We start from the raw sequence: 9532 nt of genomic DNA on the forward strand, positions 1-9532 counted from the left end.
GCAAAGGATATGGCTCTTTGTTCCTGTTACCTTTTATCTGATGAAAAAAGTCTCTGGTCTTCCTACTCAAGCAGTCCATGTGGGTTCAGAAGGTCCCCAAATAAAAGAAAGACTTGAGCAAATGAGATATTTCATCTTCTTGGATAGATGATTCAGCAATTTAAAGATGTCCATTCTCTCCAATTTACATTAAGTAAAAGTTTAATGTAATCCCAATTGAAACAGCAAAGGACTCTCCCCCTCTGCTCAGGCTGGCACTAGACAAGTTGATTCTAAGTTTCTGTATGAAAATAAACAGGTAAGAAGAGCCATAAAAACCCTGACAAAGAAGATCAAGGGGGTAGAAAGGGCCTCGCCCAGCTAGATGTTAAAGCACACTGAAGCCTATCTAGTAAAAACAGTATGGTAAAAATAATAATAATAATAATAATAATAATAAAATACTTCCAAAAAGATAAAACAGCACAGTATGGTATTGCTGTGTGGCCAATGGAACTACAGGGAAAATGCAGACATAAATTGAAGAATATAAGGAAACGAAGCCTGTTATAAGTGTGAATACTTAATGGAGAAAAAATGGGCTTTTTTAACAAATGAGAAAATTATAAAGCCATTAGGAAAAAGACAAAAGATCAGATTTGTACCTCAATCATTTCCCATAGAAAACACCGTTTGAGCCACATCCCCAGCCCACAAAACACTTTTTTATAAAATATATTTTTAATTGCAGATGGACACAATATCTTAATTTATTTTTACATTGTGCTGAGGATGAAACCCAGTGCCTCATGCATGCAAGGCAAACTCTCTACCATTGAGCTACAACCCCAGCCCTCTCTGGTGAAACACTTTGGCTTGCAAAGTGTCACATCCCTGAGAAGTGAAATGGGCAATACATAACAAAATTATTTGCATTTGCCTTGTGACCCAGGAATCACTTCTAGGATCTTATCCTGAAGATACACCTTCACACATATATACATGCAACATCTGCATATAATTGATTATTATAGTTACATTGGCAATAGCAAAAAAATTGAAAACATAAATGTCTGTCAGTAGGGATCTGGTTGTATAAATTTTAGTATATACATATAATATGTATACACATATGCACACACACTTATTATTGCAGATATAATCTTGGGAGTGGTAAATCAGAAGCTAATAAAAATTGTCATCCATGGGAGACAGAAGGAAACAGGAAATAGAGCTAAAGTGATAAGGATGTAGATAGATTCTATGGGTCTTTTTTACTAATTTCTGACATTTAAACTAGGTAACTGTGTGACATATCCTAAAAATAGAATTAAAGAAAAAAGAAAAAAAACCAAACCTTAAAAATAAAAAAACAAACAGAAACAAAATAAATTTCAGCCATAATGTATTCACAGAGGAGAATTATTTCAAGTAACTGTGAACACAGTTCTCAGTGAAATGTATTCAACAATGAAAATAATTGCAAAGAGACTGTGCTTAGTTTTTTTGTATTTTTAGTAGAAAAATATGTAGGGTGATTGTTGAGGTGATTTTCATATAGTACAAAAAATTAGTAGGAACCAAGGTTTATAGTTTAATAAAGAAAAATATGAACACAAATTCAAAGAAGAAAAAAATTGGTAATATTAAATTTAGTTGGAAATATCTAGCTGCATCATGATTAACTAATACTAAACATTGGAACTTCTTAGAAGTGATGAAATTTCAAATTTTAGACACATGGAAAAATGCTCAATCACACTTTTATTAAGAAAAGAGTAGATTCCCCACCAAAACTGGGCAGGGGCTCCTGTTGAAGACAGCATGGATTTCAGGTATGGGTGGGAAAAGTAGAAAATGAACCTGAGCCCTCTTATTTTTTCTTTCTCCTTAGAAAGAAAAGAGATGCTGAAAGATAGTGATGTCAGAAGAACATAGGAGCAACTCCTTGAAGGGGGTTCCAATTTGAGTATTCAAAAGAATAATGACTGTATTTTAAAACCTCAAACAAGCTGGGTGTGGTGGCACACGCCTGTAATCCCAGCCTCTTGGGAGGCTGAGGAAGGAGGATTGCAAGTTCAAAGCCAGCCTCAGCAAAATCGAGGCGCTAAGCAACTCAGTGAGACCCTGTCTCTAAATAAAATACAAAATAGGGCTGGGGATGTGGCTCAGTGGTCGAGTGCCCCTGAGTTCAATCCCTGGTACCACAGAAAAAAAAAAAATAATAATAAAATAAAACCTCAAACAAATAAAAATCCACTAGTCCACAATAATAAAACTAAAAACATCATTTGCTAACCTTGGAGGTAACTATTTTATCAAGTCCACAATGAGAAATTTTAAAAACTAGATTAATTGCATTGACTTTGATGTTTCAAGGAGGAATTGAAAATCCTAGTTGACTTTCACAGAAAAATACTAATTTAGTAATTGCAGAATGAAGGTTAGAATAAGAAAAATCACCATTTAGCAACCTGAAATAAATAGTTGGTTGAGCCAAAGACCACCATCAATTAATGCCAAAATGGGTTGTTGAAATGTTCCAATGATAACACAGCCCATCTGTCTCATCCAGAGATCACTGGCTAACTGCAAAGTTGACCTTTTCAGAGCTGAGATCTGGCTCTGGTTACTTTAATAATATGATCAAACTCAACAGTATTCATATTGCTTCCTGATGTGGTATAAAACTAAGTACATCCATCTCAATTATGAAGTATTCTTGCCATAAATATTCAATCTCAATCTAATTAACTTGTAGATTTAATTTTCACCTTCCAGAGAGTGGACATATAATTAATCATCCAAATGAGGGCATTCTGGGGAGTGAATGATTAACAAGCATGCTATGCCCAAGCTGTAAACTGGATATTCCTAGACACAGGGAATACAAGGTCCTTTGAAACTTACAGGAAATAAGGGGATAAAAGAGCAAGTTAGGCAGCATTAGGAGGAAATAGTAATCATTTAAAAATTCCAAATGTTAGGGCTGGGGTGGTGGGTCAGTGGTAGAGCGCTTACCTAGCATGCGTGAGGCACTGGTTTGATTCCCAGAACTGCATATAAATAAATAAACTAAAGGTACATTGACATCAAAAAAAAAAAAAAATTAAAAGTAAAAAAAAAAATCCAAATGTGGAGAGTCTACAAGGCAACTACTTGGTCTTCTAAAACAGTGGGGAGGGGAGTAAAGGAAAAATTCAAAATTAAATCAGACTCAAGAGCCATGACAACCAAATGCCTTGCATGAACTTAAATAGGATATTGGTTTAAGGAAATCAACTACAGAAATAATTTGTGGACAGCTGAAGAAATATTCTGAGTATTAGGTATCCAGGAATTATTAATGTGCTTGGGCATATGATAATGGTATTGTGGTAATGAAGGAGAAAATCCTTATTAGGGCATTTTTTGTGGGGAGGGGCGAGGAGACATGCACTGATGGATTTAAGTTTTAAGGGTTATGATGTCTGTGATTTAAATGGTTTAGAAGAAAATGTTAGCAATGGTTAAATCGGGATGATGGGTGTCTGGGTGTTCATTGTGCCATCTTTTCATCTTTTCCACATATTTGAAATTTTCATGTAAGAATTTTTGAAAAATGGCTGGACTCCAAATGTCTTGACTCCTTAGTCCCCTCTAAAGAGTCACTGGGGGCACTGGAATTGCCAGTGACCCAGCCCTCCTCCTATGCTGCCTTCATGAAAGGAGAAGTCTTTCCATCGCGCATCTGTTAATCCCAATCTTGGCCATTTTCTAATTTCTACTGGCCTTCCCAAATCTCACTCAATGCCTACTTTCTTCCAGAAGCTTGTCCCATTTCATTCAGGTCTACTCCTCTGATGTCCATCTCTTCTTCTCATATTTACTTATTTATTTATTTGTACTGGAGACTAAACCCAGGGGTGCTTTTTCACTGAGCAACATCCCCAGCCCTTTCTATTTTCATTTTGAGACACTAAATTGCTGAGACTGACCTCAAACTTGTGATCCTCCTGCGTCAGCCTTCCAAATCGCTGGGATTACAGGCTCGTGCTACCGCATCCGGCCATCTCTTCATATTTGGACTACAGTTTTGATGTTTATCCATAAACCAACTCTTTAGTATTTGCTATACTATATATTCCATTATTTTAGTAAGATTATAAACACCCCTATGAAAGGACTGTGTTCTATTTCTTTGATCTTTCTTTATAGCAAACATAAAACTAGAATATTATTTATAAATTACAAAAACTTTCTGAATTAAATATGGAAGTTATTAAAAGACATCCACAAAACTATGAAATAAAAGGTAGCTGTGAAATGCAACTACTGTTCAAATTTAAGAATCAAATAGATGTTTAAAATAATTGAAATTCTAATGCTAATGCAGGAACAGGAACTATGTGGCCATGAAAAATCTTGCTTTTTGACCACAATACTTCTCCAATAGAGCCTGAGATAGACTTAGCATCCTTCTCAAAATGCATCCAGGAAGTACTCAAAGTGACACTTCAGCAGAAAATTGTTTACCATGTCTGTCCTTAGATTGAGGAATCAAACTTTTGCCTCCCCTGGAACTCATCATCTGCACGTAACTCCAATGCGACAGTCTCTTTCATGTTGCTTCCCTGATCCCACTCAGGTGGTTTACCTACGTCCAAACTCTTTCCCTAGTCCCCAGGAGGTCCAAATAAATCCCTGGCCTTCCCAGGCCTCACCAGTCTTCCTCTATCACCATCCTTGGATCAGTCTCCTCTGGAGGACGTCATCCCCTGCAGTACAGAACCCTGATTGCCCCACTGCAGAGTGTTCTGAGATGAGACTACATTCATGGTCCTGCACTCCTAGCATTTGTTAGATCTGGAATAGGCCTTAGAGAGAGTTGCCAGATTCAGCAAATTAAAATGCAGCATGCCTAGTTTAATTTTGGATAAACAAATGATTTTTTTAAGTAAAAGCCTGTCCCAAATATTACACAGTATTATGTATTTTATCTGGCAAACCTCAGGGAAGAAGAAAACCAAGCCCCAGAGAGTGAAGTGGTCTGTAAAAGTCCATTTCAGACAAAGACTCCAAACCAGGAAAAAAAACCCACACAAACAAACAGAGTAGAAAGAACTTTACCTCTTTACTCCCAACTCACATATTATGAGGTTTTTTTTTTTTTTTGTTTTGTTTTTTTTTTTTGGCAAAGAACACATCTGTGGTTGAGTTGTATTTAATCAGAACAAGGAAGCCGATTGTTTATAAAAAAAAATATTTTGTTCATGGTTTTTAAATTATTGAACAAAATAATTTGAGCTCTTATGATGAAAAAGTTTAAGAAAGTTCTCACATCTCTGAGCTCAGGTTATCTGAGTGAAAGAATTCAAATTCCCTCATAAAAAATGGCAAATCAAAGACTGACAGACCAGAAATGTCAAACAGTGCAGGTGGTGGCCTTAAAATGAATGAAAGCCAAGTGGATCACCATCATCCTCCCAGACCATGACTGCTTGGCCCATGAGATTTCAATATTCTGCTCTTTTATAGATGGAAAGACCCTGCATATAAATGAACAAATATTTATAGAAAGCCACTTTATATCAGTAGATCTATATGGATCACCTATGACATAACTATATAGATTTTTTTCATATTAGTAAGTAGAGGACATTAGAATACCTCACAAGAACATGAGTAAAGAGCATAAAAGGTTGATTCACAAAAGAGGAGGTACGAGTGGCTGATAAAGATATGAACAAGTCCACAGTCTTACTAAAGCACAGAAATGCAAATTAAAGCAAGTATAAGATGCCAGTTTAACCTATCAAAATTAGTTAAAAATTAATAACATTCAGGTTTGTCAAAGGACATTGCTAAATGGGTACTCTTGCTGAAAAATGTACTATAAATTGATAGGAACTTCCTAAAGTAATTTAGTAATATGTATGAAATTCTTAAAATGTTCATGTACTTAAAAGAAAGTGAAAATTTTCTTAAGTTTTCCCTAAGTTAAGCGTTATTTATAAAAGTACACAATTAGATTCTATGATGTAAATATCCAATGATAATGCAATAATTTTACAAATTGTAATCTCTCCATAGTATGAATAGAAAACAATATTTAGAAACAATATTTAATAGAGTAATCAATAGAAACAATATTTCCAAATAATCTATGGTGACATGGGAAAATCAAACAATAAAGAAGTCGGACTTGAAATTTTCCATATAGTTTATGGACGATTATAGTTAATGAGTCACATTATAATCACACACACACACACACACACACACACACACAAAACACAGAAACATTAACAATAATTATCTCCAGATGACTGACATGTCTACTTTAAAGTTTCCTGATTTCTAAATAGATCTTTTATTTGTTTTTAAAAATAGGGTAAAAATTTAAAAGATTTTTTTCTGTACAGGTAAAATAATACCACCTTGTGTTGGTTTCATAGGACTGCCATAACAATTTATGACAAATTTGGTGACTTAAAACAACAGAAATTTACTACCTCCCAGTTCTGGAGGCTGGAAGTCCAACATCAAGTTGTCGGCAGGGCTGTGGGAAAGAACCCTCCTCTCCTGCTCCTTGTAGCTCCAGGCTCTCCTCCTTGTGACTGTGTGACTCCTCTACCTCTGTCTTCCCCTGGTCTTTTCTCTCTATGTCTCTTGCAAGAATGCTTGCTGCTGAATTTAAAACTCACCTATTTAACACATCATGATTTCAAATTGAGATCTTTAATTCTATTTGCAAAGACCTCCCCCTTTCCAAAAAGGGTGACATTCACAGGTTCCCAGTGTTAGGGCATAGACACATCTTCCTGGGGCAAATATTCAACCTGCCGCACACCATAAGATGATAGAGGATAAGTCACTTGACTTTTAAATATCAAATACATGATATTTTCTCTTAGGACATCTTAAACCACAAGTGATAGAAAACCCAACTCAGGCTGGACTAAGTAAGAAAGGAAGTAGTTGAATAATTCAAGTGTCCTGTGACTGGGCAGGCAAGAGAATTCAGGCCCAAATACTATGGTTAGGACCATTTTCCCACACTTTCTGGACCTCCTGGCTAGTTCCTTCTTTCAGAGTGGCTAGATGGCTTTCTCAGTGAGTAGCTGGATCCAATTCATACTATCCACTGAGAGACAATTTAACTTTTTGAGAATTTTGTGAACCTATTATTAACACAGCCATTATTTGGAAAACAACATAAGATTACAAGTAAATAAATTATTTTAAAAAGAAAGGTAATAAATACTCTACACTCACCTCTTCCTCATTATTTTACTTTTATTTATGCTTTTGAGATTATTAACATTTGTTCCATCTATCTCTATAATAATGGAATAATGTTGTGCTACTATACATTTCTTCTCAAGTTCATGTTCACTGACATTATGGGGGAACTTAAAATCAGTCATAGTAGAAGTATTTTTACCACAGGATCTGGCAAATGCTACAAATCAGAAATTTTTTTCCCCAAGAGCCAGTCGTTAACCATTCACTGACACACACACCACTCTGGCCCCAGGTTCAAGTACAAGGGGATGGAGACACACCCTCAGATAAAGTGAAGATCCAATTTCATTGGATATTTTGGTCACATCTCCATTTCTGAATTGAACACCAGGGCTGGGGGAAATTGATGCTTTGATCTCCATTATGAAGCTAGGTGAGAGGCCCACCCAAACCTACAGATTGAGGGTCATACCCACATGAATATCAGGAGCTGTCAATGGAAGGAGGAGGAGATGGCTATTGGGGAAGTATTGTAAAGTAATAGGCTACACATGGTCTCAATCTCCCCTAAACCTCAAGGTCTCATTCATCCATTCATTTTAGACAAAATGTGCATGATGTTGGACCAGTGAGGCTCCTGGTAAGTGAAGTGAGATGGGTAGTCCCTGACATGAGAGGTCTTCCCCAGTCTCTAATCTTCCCCTTTGGAAGGATAATGACTCACTCTTTTCTCCTAGGTTAGTGGAGGACACATATTCAAACAAATAATTGCAAAATGATGTGATGTGTGCATTCCTAGAGATGTGTGAAGGCTGGGCTGAGGGCTAGTGGGGGAGTTAGGAAAATGGGGACAGCTCCCCAGGGAGGGTGTGTGAGCTGGACCTTTGCATACACATAGGCAAGAGAAGCACAGAGGAGAATTGATGTTCCTGGGGCACCACGGGAGCAATGGCCCCTCAGTGTCACCCAGCTTCCTTCGCACCTCCTCTCCTCTTCCAACTCTCTAGACTCCTCAGGAAGGTGGGGTTCCTCTCTCGCTCTCCTTTCCATTCTAAGTCAAAAACTGGAAACCAGAATGGGAGTCACACAAAAGCATCGCTTGGTGCACCCTTGCATGGAGGACACCCAGGTTTTCAATGGGATCTTCAAAGAGTCTGGACCACTTGGGAATCTCCACTGCCTCACCACCTCTGGGATGAAAGCCACTAGTCCTCAAACATGGCATCCAAAGGCACAGGTTCTCGCTTTGTTAGCTTTTCTCTTTGGCTCAATTACTCTCTTGCCACAGAACCGTTTTCTATTTTCATCTCCAGGGAAGACGTTTCTACAACAGTCTTTTGAGCCTGGGGACCAAAGCACCATTTATAGCTCTGCTTCTATGGGGAAAAGTGCTTTCAAGAGCCCAACATTCAACTTACAAATAAATGATTGAACTCAACTGCAACTGCTTTTAAGCAAAGAACTTCCTGTAAGGTTTTGCACACTTCAGTGCTAAAGACTGGTGTGTATGTGTGTGTGTGTGTGTGTGTGTGTGTGTCTTAGAATATCTAAATATGAGCACCAGGTGTTGCATTTTCAGACTGACCAAGTGTGACCTTTTTTAAAAAAAAAAGAAAAAAAAAAAACCTCTTAAAGCAACAGAATCATATATCTGTTTCAAAGAAGACTTGGCTTAAAAAATGGCTAGAGTCAAAAATAAAAATAAATAAATCAAAGAGCAATACTGAAAATGTAAAGGGAAAAGATACATATTAGCACCATAAAGAAAATAGGTTACTTTATTTTTTAATTTTATCATTACAGATTAAGGCCAGCTTCCAAGTACAGGGAGAGATCAGAGATCAAAGTGACCCGCACAAGCTGGTTTTCCTTTGAATTCAACCATCCAAAAAAATAGTCATGATGAGGTTTCTAGTCTGCTTCAAAGCAAGCACAGACCCCTCCTCAAAAAGAATAAGAAAAATGTTAAAAACCACATAATGAAGATAGCACATACTTTGTCTCCCTGATAAATCATCAGATAATCCACACATCAGAAGAGTGATCAATTGCTTTTTTTTTTTTTTTTGCATTGAAAGAAGGCTGCTTGCTGGGCTCAGTACTGCATTGCACCCTCCCACCTCTTGATTCTTATTTCTCTTCTACACCCTTGACTGACCTTCCCTCCTCAGTTTCTTTATTTCTCTCTCACTTCCTGTAATCATAGGGTATGACGTGGTTAGAATTAATGCCCCTGAACCAAAGAAATTAACTTAACTGTAGTTTTTTTTTTTTTCCCTTTCAAAACTACTTACTTACTGGTGTTATTCAAGATCCATGTCCTAGG

Source organism: Callospermophilus lateralis, chromosome 15, assembly GCF_048772815.1.
Source record: "Callospermophilus lateralis isolate mCalLat2 chromosome 15, mCalLat2.hap1, whole genome shotgun sequence".
Taxonomy (NCBI): domain Eukaryota; kingdom Metazoa; phylum Chordata; class Mammalia; order Rodentia; family Sciuridae; genus Callospermophilus; species Callospermophilus lateralis.